Source organism: Macrobrachium nipponense, chromosome 7 (assembly GCF_015104395.2).
Source record: "Macrobrachium nipponense isolate FS-2020 chromosome 7, ASM1510439v2, whole genome shotgun sequence".
Classification (NCBI taxonomy): Eukaryota; Metazoa; Arthropoda; class Malacostraca; order Decapoda; family Palaemonidae; genus Macrobrachium; species Macrobrachium nipponense.
The window spans coordinates 80420583-80443119 of record NC_061109.1 but is presented as its reverse complement, the minus strand read 5'-3'; the positions used below and the strand labels follow the sequence as shown (position 1 = coordinate 80443119).

Here is a 22537-nt window from a genome sequence, read left to right as displayed (position 1 = left end):
TAATCAAATCATGTAGATCCTTGTTATTTGCAATTTCTAGCCCTCGATTCCTGAATACTGAAGACAGCATGCTTCTGTATCCCTTGATTGTTGACACGGAAAGGTGCGATTCCTCTCTCAGAAAGAGGAGGAAATCGGCAATGTTAACTATAGAGGTACTGGAGGAGGACAAGCTTCTGACTCTTACACCACCTCCTAAAGACTTCCCACTTCGATTGGTATACTCTTCTCGTCGAAGATCTGCAGGCTCGAGCGATAGCGCCTGCAGCCTTGCAAGAAAAAACCCCTCGCTCTGACAAGTCTTTCGATAGTCGAAAGGCAGTCAGAGCGAGACCGGGGAGGTTGTGATGAAACCTCTCGAAGTGGGGTTGTCTGAGTAGATCTGCTCTGCTTGGAAGAGATCTGGGGAAGTCCACTATCCACTCCAGTACCTCCGTGAACCATTCTTGGGCTGGCCAAAATGGGGCTATTAGGGTCAACTTCGTGCTCTTTGAAGCTACGAATTTCCTGAGTACTTCCCCCAGGATCTTGAACGGGGGAAAGGCGTAGGCGTCTAAACCCGACCAAATCCAGGAGAAACGTGTCTATTGCAAAGGCTCTTGGATCTTCCACTAGAGAGCAAAAGATCTCTACTCTTTTGGAGAGGAACGTCGCAAACAGGTCTATGTGAGGTCTCCCCCACAGGGACCAAAGACTTCGGCACACTTCTGCGTGTAGAGTCCGACTATGTGGGAAGGTGAAGGACCTGATTCCTCCTGCTTAGTCTGTCCGCTCTCTACATTCTTTATCCCTTGCACCCAAATCTTGTGAAGGAGTAAGTTATGCCTCTTTCCTCTGTCCAGGTTAACAGGTCTTTTGTTAACTGATAGAGGGAGAGAGTGCGTTCCTCCTTGCTTGCGTATGTAAGCCAGAGCCGTGGTGTTGTCCGAGTTTATCTGTATCACCCCGCCTCTGACTATCTCCTCGAAGAACCTTAAGGCTAGGTGTATGGCCACTAGTTCCTTGCAATTGATGTGCCAGGACACCTGTTTTCCTTTGTCCGGGTGGTGCTGACACCTCCCTCGCTCCTTGCGTCGCTCCCCATCCCGACTCCCCCATCCCGACTCCGAAGCGTCGGAAAATAACACTTGGTCTGGGTTCTGCAGGGCAAGCGACACGCCTTCGTTCTTCTGAAGAGGAAGGATCCACCACTTCAAGTGATCTTTTATCTCTTCGTGGAACCGGGAAGGTGTCTGAGAGCTGTCGTCTTCCAACTCCACACCCTTTCAGGAAAAACTGAAGAGGGCGAAGGTGAAGACCTCCCCAGAGAGAAGAACTTTCTAGCGAGGACAGAGTCCTTAAAAGGCTCAGATAATCCCTCGCTGAACTGCTCTCTCTCTCTAAGAGTTCGAGATTCTCGACAAACCTCGAGTGATTCTCTCTCGCGAAGGAAATACCCGAAAACCCCGAGAATCCATCTGAATCCCCAGATAGACCAAGTTCTGGCTGGGGATCAGCTGCGACTTCTCGAGGTTCACGAGTTAATCCAACGATTCTATCATCTTCTTGTTATTAACAAGTCCTCCAAGCACTGAGTCTCCGACTTGGCCCTGATCAGCCATTCGTCTAAGTAAGGGAGATGTTTATTCCTCTAGGTGAAGCCATCTCGCTACATTCGCATCAGGGTTGGTGAAGACCTGTGGAGCTGTAGACAGGCCGAAACACAGAGCCCTAAATTGAAAAATCTTGTCTCCTATCATAAATCGAAGATATTTCTTTGACAAATGGTGAATGGGAACGTGGAAATATGCATCGTGCAAGTCCAGAGAGACCATCCAATCTCCTGGACGAAGAGCTGACATTATGAGGCGGACGTTTCCATACGGAACTTCTTTTTCTGAACAAAGCGGTTTAGAGCGCTTACGTCAGTACTGGTTCTCCACCCCCCCCCGATGCTTTGGTACTAGAAATAGGCGATTGTAAAATCTCGGGGAGTGGGAGGATGCACAAGTTCGATGCCTCCTTTTTTCCCACATTTGCTCTACCATTTGAAGGAGTCTTTCTCATACAGGGTCTCTGTACCTCGCTGACAGTTCCCGAGGCGTAGATGTTAGGGGAGGACTGTCCTCGAAGGGGATTACGTATCCTTTCTTTCGGACTGAAACTGACCAAGGGTCGGCTCCCCTTTTTTGCCCAGGACTCCTGCAAAGTTCAGGAGTCTGGGCGCCCACTGGTGCTTGAAGGATCATCCAAGTCATTTTGTCTTCTTGAAAGGTCTGAAGGAAGACCTTCCTCTCTTATCAGAGCTCTTCTTTCTGGCAGGGGGGACGAGCCGCTGCAACCCCTCACGAAAGGGCTGCTGAGGAGGACGAGAGTCCTTTTTTATCGTAGACACTACAGGGACCGACTCTTCTTGGAGGTGTTTTTTGTACAAGTAGGTCTTTGTGTCGCCTTCTCAGTTAGCGAGCGAGGATATATCCTTCCCCCCACTAACTGAGAGAACAGATGATCTGACAGAGGGGCGAACATAACGCTGTCCCTCTGGCTCGGAAGAGAAACCGCTTTTTGATAACAGGGATCCTCATAGAATGCTCTTCTTTTCAGAAGACCAGCAAACCAAATAGGGAAGCAAAAACTTCTCCCGAAACCGTCTGTACTGCCCTTGTCCATTGCAGACAGGACGCTATGGAGAATCTCTCTGGGTTCTTAGAACTACCGGGTCTTTAGATTATTAGCCAGAACTCCGAGTGACCAATCCAGAAAAATTGAAACACCCTCTAAAGTGACGAAAAGTCCCTTTAGAAAGTGGTTCAACCTCGAAAATGCTCCACGGAGATCGGAACCGATCCTACAGAGTGACGTCTGGAGGCATCCACTAAATTGGCAAAGTCCCGCAATCTGCCGATGCAGGAAGAGAAAGACCCATAGTCTCTCCCTGTCCCGTACCAAATACTTTCTCTTTCCCAATGGAGTTTGGAAAGGAGGCAAATGCAGATACTGTCTTTTCCCACTCTTTCTTAGTGCCCCAGACCAAGAATCTAAAGATTGGAGGGCCTTCTTCATTGAAATCGCAGGTTTCATTTTCAGAAAGGCCGAGGGATTTCACAGTAGCCGAGCTCGAAAAGAGAGAACGGAGGAGAAGAGGAGCCGCCGACTAAGAGAGTCTCCAAACTCTTGTAGTAACAAGGAGGCTAAGATCTTATAGTTTGAGAGTCCTTCATTTGCAGGAAGCTCGTCATCAGAAAACAAATCGTCAAACCTCGATCAGACGAAGGAGAAACTCTCGTTTGGTTTGGGGGGGGAGGAAAGAGTCTTTTCCAAGACCTCCCCTACGATCTGAAGGAGAGGAGCTTCTGTTTGGAGAAGAGTTCAATAAATTCCAGAAATGGGTCTATTCGTATAATTGCCTCATGGAAGAACTCCGACTCCTGCCCTACTGGCTCTGACTCTTTGACTCCTGACTCCTGCCTCCTGGCTCCTGACTCCTGCCTCCTGACTCCTGACTCCTGACTCCTGACTCCTGACTCCTGCCTCCTGACTCCTGACTCTTGACTCCTGACTCCTGCTCTTTGCCTCCTTGGCTCCTGCCTCTTGCCTGGGTACTTCTCACTCCTGGCTCTTGGCTCCTGCCTGCTGGGAGACTCTTCGCTCCTGGTTCTTGGCCCTCCCGCCTCCTGGGTGACTCCTCACTCCTAGGCCTGCCAGACGCCTGATCGGCTCACTCGTTATAAGGTTGACTCCACATTTCCTTACTAGAAGCCCCTCACCTTCGAGTAGGAGCATCGATCCTGGTCGGCAGGGTACCCCTCCACACGTCTGGAGGACCTTTTGATAGGAAGGGAAGTGTCTTTCCTTCTAGGAGGCCTCCTTTGAAAGCAACTCCTAATAAAGACGATATCTGCTCCTGCATGGATAAACCAGAACCTCTTTAGTAAACATCCTCTTTAGCCTCTTCGGGAGGGAGGAGAAGGAGGGAGGGGGGGGATGGAGTCCATGGCCTACCACCTCCTGACTCCTTCTAACTCTGGTGACGAGAATGGCTCTTTTATTTTGCCTTTCTTAACTCCCCGAAGGAGACCTCCTCAGGGAAGTTTTCCGGGCTCGAGGTCAATAGTCGGAGCTTCCCAAAGCTCCTCTTCAGTGGTCGCGAGCGATCTTGGAATCCCTCCAATCACGTCTCGGAAGACGAAGATCCCCGACGAAGAAAACAATCACGCAGGACGCTTTTTTTATCAATAGCGATCCTGGCAGTCTGGGGGAATGTCACAGAAAACCGCCGAAGGGACACCTGATCGTTGTGGGATTCTCCACAACCCTCCTTTCGGTTTTTTCGACATTTCCCTTCCCTCTGGGCATGTGAGCTTGGAAGAGGTCTAGACTAGGAGCGTTGCGGAGCCGACCAGATGCCCCCTCCACTACACTGGGGACACTCACATCAATGTCACTGAAAAATGACATTTTTATAATAAAATATAAAGTTTCACTTATACTTACCCGGTGGTTACATATAGCTGTCTCCTGACAAATCACGGCGAAATTTGAAATTCGCGGTAGCGCTAATGGTTTTTGACAGTGATCCCATCTACTCCCGCCCCTCTACCGGTACCGGGAACCATTCCAACCATAAATCAGAAGTTTCATGCCCCTACCTGTCCATATGAGGGGAGGAGGGCGGGCTTCGTTTATGTAACCACCGGGTAAGTATAAGTGAAACTTTATATATTATAAAAATGTCATTTTCACTTATATAACTTACCCGGTGGTTACATATAGGCTGATTGACATTTAGGTGGTGGGACAATGGCAGCTAAAATAATAACTGTTGGAATTATCCGAAGATATAGTTTCCTTACCCTTTAAAGACGCTGACTCAGTAGTTACTGCCTCTGTAGTCCTGCTGGCCTTTATTGTACCGACAGGTATATGGATCCGTGCATCGGACACATAATAAGTACTTGACCGTTTGAGGACGTGACCGTACGGACAAGACCTATAATGCCCCTGCTCAGGGCGCAGTACAAACACCACAAAATACAATGAAAACGAGGGATCACCACAACCGTTTAAGAAATAACACCAGACATTAAAAAGACTGAAAAGATACTCAAAAAACTCCCTGTATCTTCAGACAACCTTAAAAATACAAAAAACATAAGAATCAAGGAGAAAAGTAAGTGAGGGATGGGATACATTCTCTCTCATCACCCAATACCGTGTCAGTCACAATGAATGGCCCCAATGTTACTGCCAAATTTTCATATGTGGTTTGCAAATCTGTCGATAATGATGCGAAGACAGAAATTGCTTTCTCCCATGTAGATTTAATAATGTCTTTCAAAGACAGATTACGTCTAAAGGCCATAGACATAGACACTGCTCTAATTTTCATGAGCTTTGACTTTAAACACTTTGATATCTGAGGTCCTGACATTGTCGTGTGCCTCAGAAATCAAATTCCTTAAAAAGAAAAAGGAGAGCGCATTTTTGTTTAGAAAGAGGACGAGAAGGATCTTTCACTGAACACCACAGGTTATCACTCTTACCTCTTATACCTTTGGTCCTTTGCACATAATGTCTAAGTGGTCTCACTGGACAAAGAGAAGACATTCAGGGCTCATTAGGCCCCACTAACTCTGGAAATGTTCTTATAGAGAAAGAACGAGGCCAAGGACGGTGGAGGGATTTTCATTCTTAGCCAAAAACCCCAGCATTGATGAGCCAATGGCATTGCCTTAGCGAATCCAACTCTCTTTATCAATAGCATGCAGCTCACTGATTTCTTCTAGCTGATGCTAAAGCACAAAGAAAAAGGGTATTCCTGGTCAGATCTCTAAAAGAACTAGAGGAGATCGGTTCGAATCTATCTGACATCAGCCATTTAACAACTACATCCAGGTTCCAAGCACTACTGTTCTTGACTCCTTTGTCTTGGTCGTATCAAAGGAACGAATCAGGTCTGAGAGGGTCTTGATTATTAGAAAATGTCTAATCCTCGATGTCTGAAACACAGAAGACAACATAGCTCTATAACCCCTAATCGTCTGGGTAGAAAGCTTCTTATTCTCACGAGAAAAAGAAGGAAGTTAGCTAACTGAGGCTATAGAGGTCTTAGAAGACGAAAGTTCCTTCTTCTTGCACCAAGCTCTGAATTGGGGACCCACTTAGCTTGTACAAAAACTTGATCAGAGGATTCTCCTTCTGGGTCTAGCAATAGAACCCTTGAAGAACTCTCTTTGAAAAAATCCTCGTCTTTCTGAGGAGATGCTCGACAGTTCTGAATGCGGACTAGTCGAAGAGCGGACAAGTTGTGATGGAACCTCAGAAAAGTGGGGCTGTCTGTGAGTTAGATCCTTCCTTAAACGGTACTCTCTCGGAAAGGTCCGTCAACAAGCAGTAGAAAGATCCGGAAACCCATTCCCTGCCCAGGCCAAAAGGGGGCTATCAGAGTCATCCTGAGGGGCGTTCTGATGACCTCTGAACTTTGCCCAGAAACTAATCTTAAAGCATTTTTTGAAAAGGGGGAAAAGGCATACAGATCCAACCAGATTTGTTTTGACCAGTCCAGAAAGCATGGGCATCCACTGTAAACGCCTCTTGTCTGGAACTGGGGAGCAAATACAGTGGTAGACGATGCTGTCTTGTTGTGGTGAAGAGATCCAACTGAGACATCCCCAAATCCCCCCAAAGCTTCTTTGCATATTTGAGGATGTAACGTCCGACTCTGTGGAGAGGACTTGTCCTCTCCTGCTGAGAATGTGCCGCCTTTACATTCTTCAGAGCCTTGAATAAATCTTGTGCTCAAAGACAACCTTGTTCTCTTTCGCCCAAATGAGTAGGTCTCTCGCCGCCTCGCACAGAGAGAACGAGTGTCCCCTCCCCCCCTGTTTTTTTATGTAAGAGAGAGCCGTGGTGTTGTCTGCTTGAACCAGCACTACTTCCCTCTTACCTCTGTCTTGAAGTGCATTAGAGCCAAATGAATCGCCTTCAACTCTTTTTAGATTTATGTGCCAGCTTCTCTGATGAATCTGCCAAAGTCCCGACACTTCCTTTCTCCCCAGAGTAGCTCCCCACCCTTTGTCTGATGCGTCTGACAAAAGCGTAAGGTTGGGGCTCAACTGGCTTAGAGACAAGCCTTCCTCTAGCCTTCTTTCTGATTTCCACCAAAGTAGGTCCTGTTTGATTCCTTTCCGAGATGGGGGAACACGAGGAGTCTGGGAACTTCTTCCTTTGCCACTTCTGCTTCAAGTAAAATTGAAGTGGTGGTCATGTTGAGCCTGCCCAGACATTACAAATAGCTCTATTGAAGCCAAGGTTTCCTAAAAGGCTCATCCACTGATTCGCCCGAGCAAGTTTGTCTGACGAGAAATTCGTCTATTTGTTCAGGCAAGAGTCGATCCTTTGGCGAGACGGAAAAGCCTGAAAAAAGAACTGAATTCAGTCTCACTCCTAAATAAACTATCTCCTGAGAAGGAGTGAGACATGACTTTTCCTTGTTTACTAACAAACCTAGGCTTTCCGTCATCCTTAAAGTCTTTTGTAGGTCCTCCACACACTTCTGTCTGGACCTTGCCCTGAGAGCCAAATCGTCTAGATACATGGATATTCGTATCCCGTCTAGATGAAGCCACTTTGCTACTGGACGACAGAACTCTGGTGAACACTTGTGGAGCTGTCGACAGCCGAACGCAGAGGGCCCTGAACTGATAAATGCGGCCCTGGAACACGAATCTCAGGAATCTTCTCGATTCCGAATGAATCGGAATATGAAAATAAGCGTCCCGAAGGTCTATGGAAACCATCCAATCTCCAGGATGAAGCGCTGCTAATACCGATTGGGTTGTTTCCATAGAAAACTTCGTCTTCAGGACAAAGACGTTCAGGGCACTGACGTCCAACACCGGTCTCCAACCCCCCGTGGCCTTCTTTACCAGGAAAAGGCGATTGTAAAATCCTGGTTCCTGCGGAGAGTCCACTAACTCTATGGCCCTCTTTGCCAGTAAGGCGAGAACTTCTTGATGGAGGGCAGCAAATTTTTCGGAGTTTCTCCGAGTAGGCTGACAAATTCACAGGAAATTCTGTGAGAGGGGGGTGCTTGATGAACGGAATGGGTGTATCCTTCCTTAGGACTGGACCGTCCAAGGATCCGCTCCCGAGATGAAACCAGGTCTGCCAGAAAAGGTGTAATAAGCTGGGCTACTGCTGTGTGGAGGACTACGGGCCTACTTCTTGATGAAGAGAGATGGTTTTAGAAGAGGCTCTACTCTCCCACGAAACTGGAGGAAGATCGAACGGGAGCTCTCCCTCGAAATGGTGGTTTAGGAGCTTCCGTGGAGGGAGCACTCCGAGAAGCAGAAAGAACCGGAGCTATCTTCCTGGGCTTCTTCACTGACTGTGATAAAAAAAAGATCCTGGGTCGGGCGCTTTCTGTGTTAAAGATTGAGCAATCTCGCTCACAATCTCTTGCGGAAAAAGGTGTTCTGTCCAAAGGAGAGAAGAGCAAGGCAGACTTCTGGTTCGATGAAACCCTTTCGGCAAGAAGGAGCACCAAAGCTGTCTCTTCTTCAACACTCCAGAGGCGAAATTCGGCAGCGAGCTCCGAAGCTCATCACAGATGCCTTTATCGATACAATCCAGTACCGAGGCAAAATCCTTCAACCTGCTCCTCCGAAAGTCCAAATGACTTGACTTTCCTGGCCAGCAAAGCAATGGCCCAATCCAGGAAGCTAACAACTTCGAAAACACGGAAAAACACTCTTGCAAAGATGCTCCAGTTCATTTGTTGAAAAGAAAATCGTAGCAGTATTAAGGGCTGCTCTGCGGGAAGAGTCCACGAGGACTAGAAAAGTCTCCCTGAGCGGATGGCAGTCACACCCAGGGAAAAAACTTCTCCAGTGTCATACCAGACACGGCTCCTTGACGAAAGTCTCGAAGGCGGGGGAAGACAAAAAACATTTTCCGTGTTTCCTCTTCTCCAAAAAGCCAAGCGTTAACTTTCTTGATAGCTTTCTTAGCCGAAATCGAGAGGACGAGACGCACCGTGAACGAGGACGAGGAGTCAGGCTTACTGTCCTTTTTCCACTGCGAACTAGGAGAAACTGGAACGGAAGGCGCAAAAGAAGAATTCCAAAGTTGTAACAACGAAGGATCGTAAAAGGAGTTTATACCCCGACAAACGCTTGTCTTTTTTTCTTTTTTGTAAGTCCTTCTTCCTTCTTCCTCCAAATCCGAAGCGTTCCTTCGACGAAAACTGGCGAACATTCCATCGGAAGAGGAATCCTGTTCGGCGAAGTCAACACCCTGATGCGTCCGAGGAGGGTGTGAGAAAGCAGGAGAAGACGTCTGCAGCCTAGTACTGAGACGTATCCGGGCGGCTGAGCTGGCGGCTGCGTTGGCGGCTGAAGCTGGCGCTCGAGCGAGAGCCTGACGTGGCCCCGGAGCCCATAGACCGAGTCAGGAAAGGAGTCCGACCAGGCGCCTGAAGTGGCGTCTGAAGAGGAGTCACATGGAGAGTCTGAGCCTGAAGAGGCGACTGCAAAGGAGCCTGCGAAGAGGACTGCACAGTAGTCTGGCGGAAGATGTAAGGCGGTCGGTGGGAGCGCATTCGGGGACGAAAGAGACTTGCCAAAAAGCTCCAAGATACTGCCTAACTTGGCATCATCTTGTTCAAACACCGAAGGTGAGGATTCCACCGGACGTAGAAGGCGCGGGAGGTGTAGAAGGATGATCCACAAACACGTCTGGAGCCGCAGGAGTTATCGCTTGAGGAGGCTCTGGAGAAGGCTCCGAAGGAGTGTGCGTGTTCGTTGGCTTCTCCACTTCTATGAGAGAAGGGCGATAAATCGAAACCCGCCGGAGAAAAAGCTTCAGGCCTCCTCCCAAAAACTACAAGAAAGGTTCGGCAGCTGCACCTTCTTGGGACCGCAGCAGGCGAAACATCGCGAGACCTTTTCAGCGGTCTAGCGGTCTAGAAGTCTTATTACGCCAACCTCTATAAGAGGAAACATCTGAACTAGAGTCGCTTGACGAAAAACACTTCCTCGCAACACCTTTCCAATGGTGAGCTACAGCATCCTGGGATACGGCTACAGGATTGCTTGAGGGGGCGGCTGCTTGGGGGGTGGGCGGGAGCAGATCCCGCTCGCCATCCCTTCGGTTTTCGGCATGCCTCCTCCCAGGATCTGGGGAGTTGACAGGGGCCTAGACTAGGAGAACGAACGGGCCCGAACAACCACTCCTCCACTACACTTGCACTAAGTAATTTATCACACTTAACTACCACTTCTTGCACTGTCTCACCCATTTTCTGCATAGTGGTGAGGAAAGAGACAAATTTCGAGTCCATATCGGCTCGTAATACTGACACGGGATCGGGATCGGGAGATACAGATTCGAGGGCAGGAGCAACCACTACGGGGTTAATAGGAACAGGATTAACAGAATTCAGAGGAATATCCTGGCTACTCACAAACTTAGAAGAAGATCTCTGTGAAGCCTTTCTGATTCTATCTTTTTCTAACTTTCTCATATACTTTCCCAGTGCCTTCCACTCCTGAGATGTTAGAGACTTACATTCTTCACACGTATTCTCAAAAGAACATTCACGTCACCCTACAACTAACACAAGTGAGAATGAGGATCAAGTGAAGCTTTAAGAAGTATAGTCTTACACCACTACTACACACCCTATACTGAACAGAGCTGGTTGTCAGACATCGTGAAGAATTCAAAATAATTCCTAAAAGGGACAAACAATATCAAAAACCAAAATAACAAAAATATAGCGCTAGCAAAAGATCAGTAAACTCAAGGTACATCACCAAAAGGAGAAAACCAAGATGATCAAATCCAAATTCCAAACAGCAGATTATGGTACCGTGTTAACCGGTTCCGACAGCAGGAAAACTTCTGCTTTATGGTTGGAATGGTTCCCGGTACCCGGTAGAGGGCGGGAGTAGAGGGATCACCTGTCAAACCATTAGCGCTACCGCGAATTTCAAATTCTGCCGTGACGTCAGGAGACGACAGCTATATGTAACCACCGGGTAAGTTATATAAGTGAAAATCACTAGCCTTACCTTGCAGGGCAGCCATTTTGTTTTCCATTAACTTGAAGGCTGCTTTTAGAACCGCAAGTTCTTTCGCTGAATCTACAGGTTCTGCAATAGGAGAAGGGGCTGAAATGGAAGAAGTAGCAATACTTACCCTTGGGGAAGATCCAAGCTAGGAATTAGTTCATTAGATCTCAAACTACTTAAACTTCTAGAAGAAGCCTTCCTCACTCTTTCTCTTTCTAAACTTTTTCAAATAATTAGTTAGATTCTTCCATTCATTCTCACTCAAATTCTCACATTCCTTGCAAGTAATTAGTGAAAGAACATTCATACTCCTGCAACCCTTGCATACAGTGTGAGGGTCTACCGAAGCTTTCGGCAACCTCACCTTACAGCCTACATTCACACAACGTTCTCACAACCATTCCAGCGTCAGACATTTTAAAGAAAAATCCAAAAATCAAGTCCACAAAAAAACAGTCCACAAAAGCGTATGCCAATCCAACAATCCAGATATGTCACCAAAAGTCGCGGTCAAGAAGATCAATTGCGGTGAAAAAAGAAAAAACCAATCGAGAGGAACCAACAACAATGTTGACGGTCCGGACGGCGACAGAAGAATTTCTGATTTAGAAAACGGGAATGGTTCCTAGTCCTGCCACCCAGGGCAGAGGTAGATCACTGACCTACCGGTAGCGTGTGCCGCGAAATTTGAAAATTCTGTAGGGGACGACGAGTCTATAGCTAAGTATATATCTGGCAGGGAAGTTGAATGTATAAAACTGTCTTATACAATTTACAACTGCTTGTTCAGATGGGATTATCATACACAATGCCATGCATAGAATACGTAGATATAAAAATACAAACACAAAAGGCATTTCCTTGTGTTACTTACAGAATTATAGTAATAACCACTTGGTTTGGTCATAATAAAGACCTAGTTCTTCATGGAATACGTATCCACTCTGAAACACTACTTTAGAAGCAGCAGCTTCTACCTGATCTCTGATATTGACTTGCCTCCTTGGGACGCAACCGCTATCACCCATTTTTTCATCTTCGCTCGAATCCTGCGACTCCTCCATGCTCTGTTCTTGAACATCGGGAAGGTCAATTCCATGCGCTTCAAAAGCCATGGCCACCAAGGCTCTGATTTATCTTTACCATCGTCACCTTTCTTTCCGTTTTACTTTTCTCAAGATTCGAATCAATATCTCTTTCTTTTCAGAAGAGTAACGATATTTATCATGGTTCACGTCAGTGTCTTTTCACTTTTAACTTTCCTTTCACCACTGTCACCTGATTTTTTTTTTATCTGTTCTTCACAACCGTCAAATTTGACTTCTTCGGTTGAACTTTTACCTCCTGAGCTCAGCCTGAAAAAGACGGCAATACAATGACATGCACAGTTCAGAATACAAAGGGCTTTTCGTATATCAATAAACTATAGTACTGTCAGTGTATGTACGAACATTGTTTTTAGGGATATGATGGATATGACAAATGTTTTAAGAACTCTTTTACAAACAAATCATTAAATGCTTGAGGCAAGACATTCCATTAATAGCAAATTTTAATCATAAAAACCATAAAATGTAAAACAATATTTACTAGCTTACAAAGTTAACAGCCAATTCTTTAAGCGCTGGTAAAATTTACTTTTATAATGTCAAACTGCACTCGAGTCAACATTGCCATGAATAAAACTAAGACACTTTTGTTTATATCCTCATGCAACTGATATCTGGAAGAGAACTACCTAAATCGTCATTTAAATCTTTCAATCATATGGGAGAGAGAGAGAGAGAGAGAGAAAGAGAGAAAGTTAAGTATATCTTAGTTTAACCAGACCACTGAGCTAATTAACAGTTCTCCTTGGGCTGGCCCGAAGAATTAGACATTTTTATGTGGCTAGGAACCAATTGGTCATCTAGCAACAGGACCTAACGGTTATTGTGGGATCCGAACCACATTATATCGAGAAATGAATTTCTAATCACCAGAAATAAATTCCTGGAACTAGAGAGAGAGAGAGAGAGAGAGATGAGAGAGAGAGAGAGAGAGAGAGAGAGAGAGAGAGAGAGAGAGAGAGAATAAAAATTTGTCGAAAATTATATTTTCATATTAAAATAAATTTTTGAACATACTTACCTGGTAGTTATATATATATATAGCTCAAGTCCCTGTGACGTCACGGCAGAATTCAAAACTCGCGGCAATCGCCGATTGGGTAGTCAGGTGTACACCTGTGCGCCTCTATCCAGGTACCTGGAACCATTCCAACTATCTCAGATCTTCCATGCCCCTAGTCTCTAGAGGGGAGGAGGGTGGGAATTAAATTATATATATAACTACCAGGTAAGTATGTTCAAAAATTTATTTTAATATGAAAATATCATTTTTAAACATCTAACTTACCTGGTAGTTATATATATATAGCTGATTGACACCTTTGGTGGAGGGTCAGAGACAGCCAACATCGTTGGAATTGACATAGAGTTAATAAACAAACAAATATGGGTTCGTACCTGTTTAAGGAAGCTGACTTTAATAATCTCGTGCCTCATTATGTCTGCTTTCCTTAAGAGATCCAGCGATCCCCCACCCAGTGGGGGCTGAAGACCTCAAGGAGCTGTCAACCGGTGCATAACCTCTATGTGACAGGACCTCATCTAATACCTTTGTTCCGGGCGCTACCAAGGAACAAAATGACCACCTGACTGAAAATCAATGGTTGTGGAAGCCTGCGTCCAGTCTCCACAAACAACCATAAAAATTCAACAGTTCCAAGGAAGGAAAAAGGTATTAGGTTATGGGATTGTAGGGGTAGCTCCTTCTCCCAATACTGCATTCGCTGTTACGAATGGTCCCAAAGTGCAACAGTCTTCATAAAGAGTCTGCACATGTTTCAAATAGTGCGAGGCAAAACATGACTTACTTCTGCAGAAAGTAGAGTCCATTATACTCTGTAAAGACCTGATCTGTCTGAAAGCTACAGATGTTGTCACTGTTCTAACTTCATGTGCTTTGATCTTCAACAGTTTGAGATCTGCCTCACTATATTCTGAATGAGCTTCCCTTATAAGGTTCTTAATGAAAAAGGGACATTTGCAGAGAGGGCTTTCCGACAAAACACTCAAGCCCCTCTGAATGGCACATAATTGCTTCGTTCTTTCTAGGTAATGCTTCAGGACCCTTACCTGACAAAGAACTCTCTCTAATTCCTTACCTGTGAGCTCCGACAGGTTTGGAATCTCGAACGATTTGGGCCAGGGCAGAGAAGGGCGTTCGTTCTTCGCTAGAAATTCCAGTTGTAGAGAGCAGATAGCATTACCCTGTCTGAACCCAACAGCTTTGCTGAAGGCATGGATTTCACTGACTCTTTTCGCTGTAGCTCGACCAACTAAGAAGAGAGTTTTATACGGTGAGGTCCTTAAATGATGTTTCCTGTAAAGGTTTGAACCTATCACTCATGAGAAACTTCAGGACTACGTCCAGATTCTATGCTGGAGGGGACTGTAGTCTTTCTTTAGTCATGTCGAAGGGTCTATGAAGATCTTGGAGATCTTTATATTCAGACACGTCTAAGTTCCTGTCAATGAAAACCTCTCCGAACATGTTTATGTATCGCTTAATGGTCGAGGTCGAAATGTTACGACTTGTCTTACAGTCTGCAGCGAAGAGTCTCTTATTGTCCTATCCCCTTGCAGCGAAGACTCTTCTTCTCGGCAATGAACAGGACAGTGACACTCCATGGCTGATGTCCATGATATGGTTGCTGGGACAATCTATTAGGATGAAGTAATGATTTATCTGGAACAACCTACTAAGTCTACAGCGTAGATCGTAACTGACTCGGGTGTTCTGAGATCTGTTTATCGACTGCGTTCGGTGGCGTAGAGTCATAGCATCCGAGCAAGTCACATGATTTTTTGTCTTTTTAAAAAAGGGTTATGCCGATAGACAATACAAATTATCTATTTGTTTGTCACTGGTGCTGGACAGTGAGGTAGTGAATCCCTTAACGAGGTGATGATTCTCTTAAGTCATGTGCCCAATAGGACCAAGTCAATTGCCCTTTAGAGACCGAGGTCCTTTATGGCAAGACATTCCCCTAGTAGATGAATCCCAGCTAAGAAGCAAACAACACTGTTTCATTGAAGACGAAGGTGGAGAATGAATGCAACCTATGTCTTTACAGTCGAATCGAGAGAAGGATTCTCAAGGTTCCATACCTCCGCTTACAAAGGACTGAAAACGCTAACAGCGATTTCATTGCTGTAAGGTGAGGGGTTGTAGTTGCAATGAAAGCGGGGCAGTTTCCAGTAATGGAAATACAGGGAAGTTATACTTCTCATGGGCTGATCAATTGGAAATAGAGCTGGCAGTTTGGGGAGAAGGTGATGTCTTCCGTATATATCTGTCAATTCGGGGTGAACAACGAACAATTGCACTCCATCGAATACGAGATTATTTTGCACACAAACTCAGAAGTCTGAAGAGACATTCTGCATTATCGCAATGCGATACAGCGGGAGAGTAGTAAAGACTTCTGTTACTGTGCGGTAAACGTCAAGATGAAAAAGTCCAGAATATATATATGTTGAAAATTCTCGCAATATCCAAGGGGATGCCGAAGATGTCATACATGTATGCGAGAATCCCCGTTAAAAAGAGACCTAAGTCTGATATTGTTGTACAGAGAACAGGTTCGGTAGTCAATCATTGTAGGGGAGAGAGACATAATATGACAGTGCATCTCGGAGAACCAGCTGGTACTGGGTTGCCGAATCTGTAGTCTCGGTCTAATCAGTTATTGCTCATTCGCTATCCTGAGTTGCCAGGTAATTCATTCCTCTAAGGAATGTGTTCAGGTAGAATAATCGAGCGTTAAAAGAAAAAGGAATCTATTATGCTCGAGCAATTATATTTAAACGAAACGGATTTCAGTAAATACAAAAAACTGAGGTGGTTTTGTCGTGACCATACCATAGTATTTTAGAATCGAAACTGGTAACTCCTGGGAAGATAGACAGTCCCGAGTTGCAGTTCTATTAAGACCCAAGTCGTCTCGGTCACAGACCGTAGAATTAACTACGGTATGCGACTGCCACCTGGACAATGCAACTGCTTAACAGAATTATGTCTCGAGGGTAATATTCGTCGTATATTTGTAGGCTTCTGTACAAACGACCTCCATTCTAATTCTTTTCCCTTCGAAAAATGAAAATACGGATTGGAAATCTACACCTTTCCTTCTCTAGTCAAGAGAGTAAAGGAGAAGTCTTCCCCTAAGGAAAGCTTCAATAGTAAACATTGAAAAACCCCGAAGACAAAAGTTCAATCTAAAATGATAATTTGTCCAAAATTGCATTTTTCCTAACTATACAAACCTGAGGTCCTTTTACAATAGGAAGGTTACTAGCGGCAGCTGGATAGGTCGTAAGCTTTCGAACAAGGGGTTCGGTAGTTAACTGCTTGTCCGACAGGCGCGCGCGTGCGACGACTGGGAGGTAAACAATCACTTTTGCTTTTGGCCCCAAGCAAAAACTGCAGAGTGAGGGTGGGGTGGCATGAGGTGGGACTATGTGTAAAAGGACCTCAGGTTTGTATAGTTAGGAAAAATGCAATTTTGGACAAATTGTCATTTGTTCCGACACGGCATACAAACCTTCGGTCCTTTTACAATAGGAAGACTCACTTCTTGGTGGGAGGAATCTGAGTCTTTTGTGAACAGACTGGTGTTCGCTCAACCATGGAATGCCTCCCTGGTCGTAAGAGCGAGGGAGGGATCCAAGCCTCTGTCCGATTGATCGGGGTGTGCACCGCAGGATCAATGGTCAGACCTCTGGACCAAGTACTAAGAGAGAGGCAAGCGTATCTCTTCGTACCAGCAAGCAAGAACAAGTTCCTATTTGCAAGAGGCAACATAAAGTTATGGTTTGTCTCTTGTTGGCATCCACTTCCCCCCCCTTGTAGGAGGAAGTGGTGGATATTCGCTCCCATCCCTAGTGAAAGGGATAGGATGGGGCTCTGTCGAGTAGCTCACCTGCATCTCGTCCTTATCCAGCAAGGTGATGACCGTATCCCTCTACCCACAGGTAGAGGGGAGAAAAAGATAGGAAGAGAAGCCAGTCACTCTCTCATTCACTTATCTATTCTTACAGTCACACCAGGACTCGATGTTGTTCAGCCTGCTAGGGTCTGGGTTAGCTACACAACGTGTTGAGCAGCCACCACGGGTCCCAAGGAAAACGATCCAAGGACCTGTGGGCAATATCCCGAAGGTAGAAGGAGGTGCCAGTGGTCTGGTTGTACCAGACCCCTGCCTTCAGTACCTGCGCCACAGAGAACTTCTTGTGTAACTCGAGGAAGTGTCTTCTAGGTCATCTTGGTGCTGACGAAGAGTCTTCAACACTCAGCCTGGGATGTCGAGTTCTCAGAAAGCGCGAGGTCGCGCTTTCACAGGACAAAGCAGCATCTCTTCGCATCGAAGGCGGTGAAAGTCCATTAGGGAGGGGATTGTGAAGGACTCTAACCGATCGTCAGGAACCGAAGAGTTCTGAGTCTTCGCTACGAAGTTCGGTACGAAATCGAGCGTCACGAATCCCCATCCCCTGGATGCTTGACTTCGCAGGAAAAGTCATGCAATTACCTCAGAGGAAAAGAAGGGAATGGTCGTATGACCATCTTCTCGACGTCGGTGATGTCCTGTACCCATACTGGTCTATCCGTCTGCAGCGAAGTGTCTCACATTCTCCTATCCCCATGCATTGAAGTTCTTCTTCTCGGTAGTGGATAGGACACCGACACTCAATGGTGGGTGTCGATGGTATGGGTACTGTTGACAAGCCGTTAGGACGAAGAAAAGACTGTTATGGAACAACCGAACTAAGTCCACAGCGAAGTTCGTAACTGACTTGGGCGCTCTGACAGCTGCCGACTGACTGCGTTCGGTAGGAGGCAAGTTGTCCAAGCACCCGACAAGTCACGTGGACCTTCGCCTTAAAAGGGTTATGCCAAGACTAAACAAATAATTTGTTCGTCCACCGATGCCAGACGGCGAGGTGATGATTCTCTTAAGGTATGTGCCCAACAGGCGAAAGTCAATTGCCTTCTAGAGACCGAGGTCCCTGATGGCAAGATATCTCATAGTATAGTTGACTCTCAGCTAAGGAGAAAACAACACTATGTGTCGTTGAAGACGAAGGTGTACAGCCTACGTCTTCACAGCTGAATCGAGAGAAGGATTCTCAAGATTCTGAACCTGTGCTACAAAGACTGAGAATGCTAACCGCTATTCATTGCTGTCCAGTGAGGATCGTAGTTGCAATGAAAGCGGAGCGCTTTTCAGTAATGAAGACACAGGGAAATACTGCCTGAAGAACTGCTTCTCATGGGCTGAAACATTTGGAAGTAGAGCTGTCAGGTCGGAGAGTAGGCGATGTCTTTCTGACACCATCTGTTAATTCGGGGCGAACAATGCATAATTGCACACCTGCGAATACGAGATATTTTGAAGACAAACTCAGATGTCTGCCAAAAAATCATTCGCCATTATCGCGGTGCAATGCAGCGGGAGACTAGTACAGACTTCTGTTACCGTGCGGTAAACAGAAAGATGAAAGAGTCCAAGAGATATCTCTGTTGAAAATTCTCGCAATATCGAAGGCGATGAAATCGAGCTTCACAGCAGTAGATAGTCCTTCATTATTGCGAGAATCCCCGTTAATCAGAGACCTAAGTCCATGATTGTTGGGTAGAGATACGGTTCGGTAGTCAATCAAACCAGGGGAGAGAGAGACGTAACCGACCGTGCATCTCGGAGACCTAGCTGATACTGAGCTGCTATAAGGCAGTTCAATACGCAGTAGCTCTCGGTGACTCGTCATCCTGAGTTGCCAGGTAATCCCTTCCACGAAAAAATGCGTTCAGCTAGATCCATCGAGCATAAAGAATACGCTCGAGCAATTATATTTAAACGAAACGGATTTCGGTAAATACAAAAAGTGATTTGGTGTTGTCGTTGACAATACCAAGTATCTAAAATCGAAACTGATGACTGCTGGGAGGTTGCAGGCAACCCCGAGTTGCAGTTCAATTAAGATACATTTCGTCTCGGTCACAAACCGTAGAGTTAACTACGGTATGCGCCTACCCCCGGACAATTAAACTGTTAAAAGAATCATGTCGCGAGGGTAATATACATAGTATATTTGTAGGTTCTGTAAAACGACCTCCATCCTAAATTCTTTTCCCCTCGAGGAATGAGAATAAGGATTGGAGATCGACTGCCTTCGTTCTCTAGTCAAGAGAGTGAAGGAGAAGTCTTTCCCAAAGGAAAGCTTCAATGGTGAACAGAATGCCGAAGACGATAGTTCAAGCCAAACTGGAAGTTCCCGTCCGTTCTTCTCTATTCCAGGTTAATCGCCTACTGTGAGATACTCTTCTTTCAGCAGCAGTCTTCTTCCAAATGCTAGAAATTACAGGAATTCGAGCATAAGCGAGGTTCCCGATTATAGTGTAACAATTATCGGGGATTCTCGCTCACTTTGGACCGTGGTCTCGCCTAAGTGTTTGGAGATCGTAAAAAACTCGAACACTCTGAGTGCGCTAGAAATTCCGTAGAATTCTAAGCACTCTGCGAAACCCCCACCGAATTCGTCAAACGATATCGGCTGGTGGTCCTCTCGATTCCCGTAGAAATCGAGAAAGGGGCAGGATCCCTCCTCAACGACCGAAGCTTACGTCAGGTAGGACCCGAAGGTCCCCCCGGTAGCGCAGTCCCTAACGTGGGATCTTACAGAGAAATCTCTGTAGGATCCCTCCCCTTTCCCTCGTAGCCGTAAGGAGAGAGGGAATGGGGGAGGAATTGGATACTGGCTCGCCTTCCCAGCGGAACTAGCAGTTGGAGAAGAAAAGGAGCAGCCATGGCCTCTCAGAGCCTGGGAAAACGTATCGTCAGGAGAAAACGTTTTCCCGAGGAGGGTTACGAACTCATACTGTAGGTAAGGGTCTGCCACCACTGTGAACGTCGTCTGGGTGGGGCTGATCGACACCTGACAGGAGAGAGCCGATACCATCCTCCGACTCATTCTAGTCCTCGTCGAGGTCGAAACCTCTCAGGAGGACCAAAGGGGTATTCAAATACGGTGTCCGAAGACATGTAGAAACGCCTCTGTCGCAGTAGAGGATGTGGAAGTAGCTTGTTCGACCGGCCAGAACTGAGAGACGAGAGACTACCTGGTTCAACACAGTCGGCAAGCTCCGATCGCGGCAGACCCACCGTCGATTTGGGTTCCCTCTCGGGCCCCAAAAACGACGGGCGAGCCGAGACGTGGCTCTCTGGTGGGAGCAGCGATCCTTCCCCGAGGTCATTGTGCTGACGAATCAGCGCCATAACCTCGGCAAAGTTCCTCTGGATCTCGGAGGTCACAGCATCAGCACGAAAGCTGGACTCGTAAGACGTTAGCCCTCCGAACTTAAGAGCATATTCCGAGAACCTTCCTCCTAAGGAGGGGGAACAGCGACAGCCCTCTCGGTCTCCTCCAGCCACTTGCGCATACGTCCTGGCCGGTTCAAGAACCGTGCCTGGCACGTAGGGCGTCGTAGTGGGATCATGAGGGGCGCACCCCTCACGATCACTCCTCAATACCTCGCTCCTCCCGGTGTAACCCGAGGAGGTTGAAGGTACGGGAGAGGCAGACCTGACGCTCCCTCCTCGTCGCTGGCAGGAACCAGCAGGCTTGGAGGGCTGCAGGCGATCGTCAACCCGCGGTGGCGATCGAGCTGCAGGCCTGGTCGAACCGTCTCGCTGTGGAGAACGGCTGGACTGAGCACAGCGGCCCCGATGTCGAGTGTCAGAAGAGCTGGTGCTGGTTGCCGTACCCGATCACTCTCTGTGAGAGCGACGGTCAAGTGACCTGCAGGCTCCACTGTCACGGTGAGACCGGTGCTTGTCCTCACGGCACATCACGTCGCTGGTTCCAGCCGCGGCTGGCACCGGCGAACGGGGGGACCTCTTCCCAGCCTCAGCCCGTGGCCGGTCGTGGACCGTCAAGTCATCCCGGGTAGCCAGCTGGTCGCCGCGGGAGCGAGAGCTGGTCTGGTGAGAGTCGCGTGAGCGGCTGTCACCAGTCTTCCGCTCCGTGCCGTGAATCTGACGCTGAGCGGGTTCAGAGGTCTGGTTCCTGGCTGCACGGTCGCTGGTAGGCGACCGTACACTCGGTACCTCCCGCGAACGAGAGGCCGAGACGGACCCTGATGCAGTTGCCGAACCACTGACACCAGGCGAGGAAGTACCGGTGTTAGCCGGTACCCCTCTGGTCGCCGTAGTCTTCTTCCTTGCGGAAGAAGAGACGGGCCCCGCTTCCGAAGGAGCAGGAGGACCAGCGGAAGGAACCCTCCCGTCCCACCAAGGTGAGACGGGTCCCGAGAAGCTCCCGAGGGAGACTTCTTAGGAGGGAGGAGGCAACCTTCTTCTTCCTCGGCTGTGAAGCCTTAGAAGTCGAAGGGGAAGAGGCGGCAGCCGACGACGATGAAGAAGATGAAGTCGACGACGACGACACCTTCCTCCTCTTCTTCGTCAGCTTCCTCAGGACAGACGTAAGATCTGCCATCCAGGGCGGAGCCGGGGCTGCTGTAGCCGAAGCCACAGGGCCCGGACGCACCTGTACAGACAGACCAAAATATGACAATTTGTCCAAAATTGCATTTTTCCTAACTATACAAACCTGAGGTCCTTTTACAATAGGAAGGTACTAGCGGCAGCTGGATAGGTCGTAAGCTTTCGAACAAGGGGTTCGGTAGTTAACTGCTTGTCCGACAGGCGCGCGCGCGCGACTGGGAGGTAAACAAATCACTTTTGCTTTTGGCCCAAGCAAAAACTGCAGAGTGAGGGGTGGCATGAGGTGGGGCTATGTGTGTAAAGGACCTCAGTTTGTATAGTTAGGAAAAATGCAATTTTGGACAAATTGTCATTTGTTCCGACACGTCATACAAACCTTCGGTCCTTTTACAATAGGAAGGACTCACTTCTTGGTGGGAGGAATCTGAGTCTTTTGTGAACAGACTGGTGTTCGCCCAACCTTGGAAGTCTCCCTGGTCGTAAGAGCGAGGGAGGGATCCAAGCCTCTGTCCGATTGATCGGGGTGTGCACCGCAGGATCAATGGTCAGACCTCTGGACCGAGTACTAAGAGAGAGGCAAGCGTATCTCTTCGTACCAGCAATGTAAGAACTTGTTCCTGTACAGGAGCAAATATAAAGTCATGGGTTTTGACTCTTGTAGGCATCCACTTCCCCCCCTTGTAGGAGGAAGTGGTGGATATTCTGCTCCTATCCCTAGTGAAAGGGATGGGATGGGGCTCTGTCATATAGCTCACCTGCATCTCGTCCTCATCCAGCGTAGTGACGACCGCGGCCCTCTGCCCACAGGTAGAGGAGGAGGAAAAGATGGGAAGAGGGAGCCAGTCACTCACTCACTCACACATCCATCCACACAGTC

At 47.3% G+C, this 22537-nt stretch overlaps 1 protein-coding gene across 1 annotated transcript in view; it reads right to left on the bottom strand.

Annotated features, from left to right (window-relative positions):
* LOC135217234 (bumetanide-sensitive sodium-(potassium)-chloride cotransporter-like) overlaps positions 1 to 22537 on the bottom strand; it is a 102909-nt gene that overhangs the window by 76913 nt on the left and 3459 nt on the right. The window lies entirely within an intron of this gene.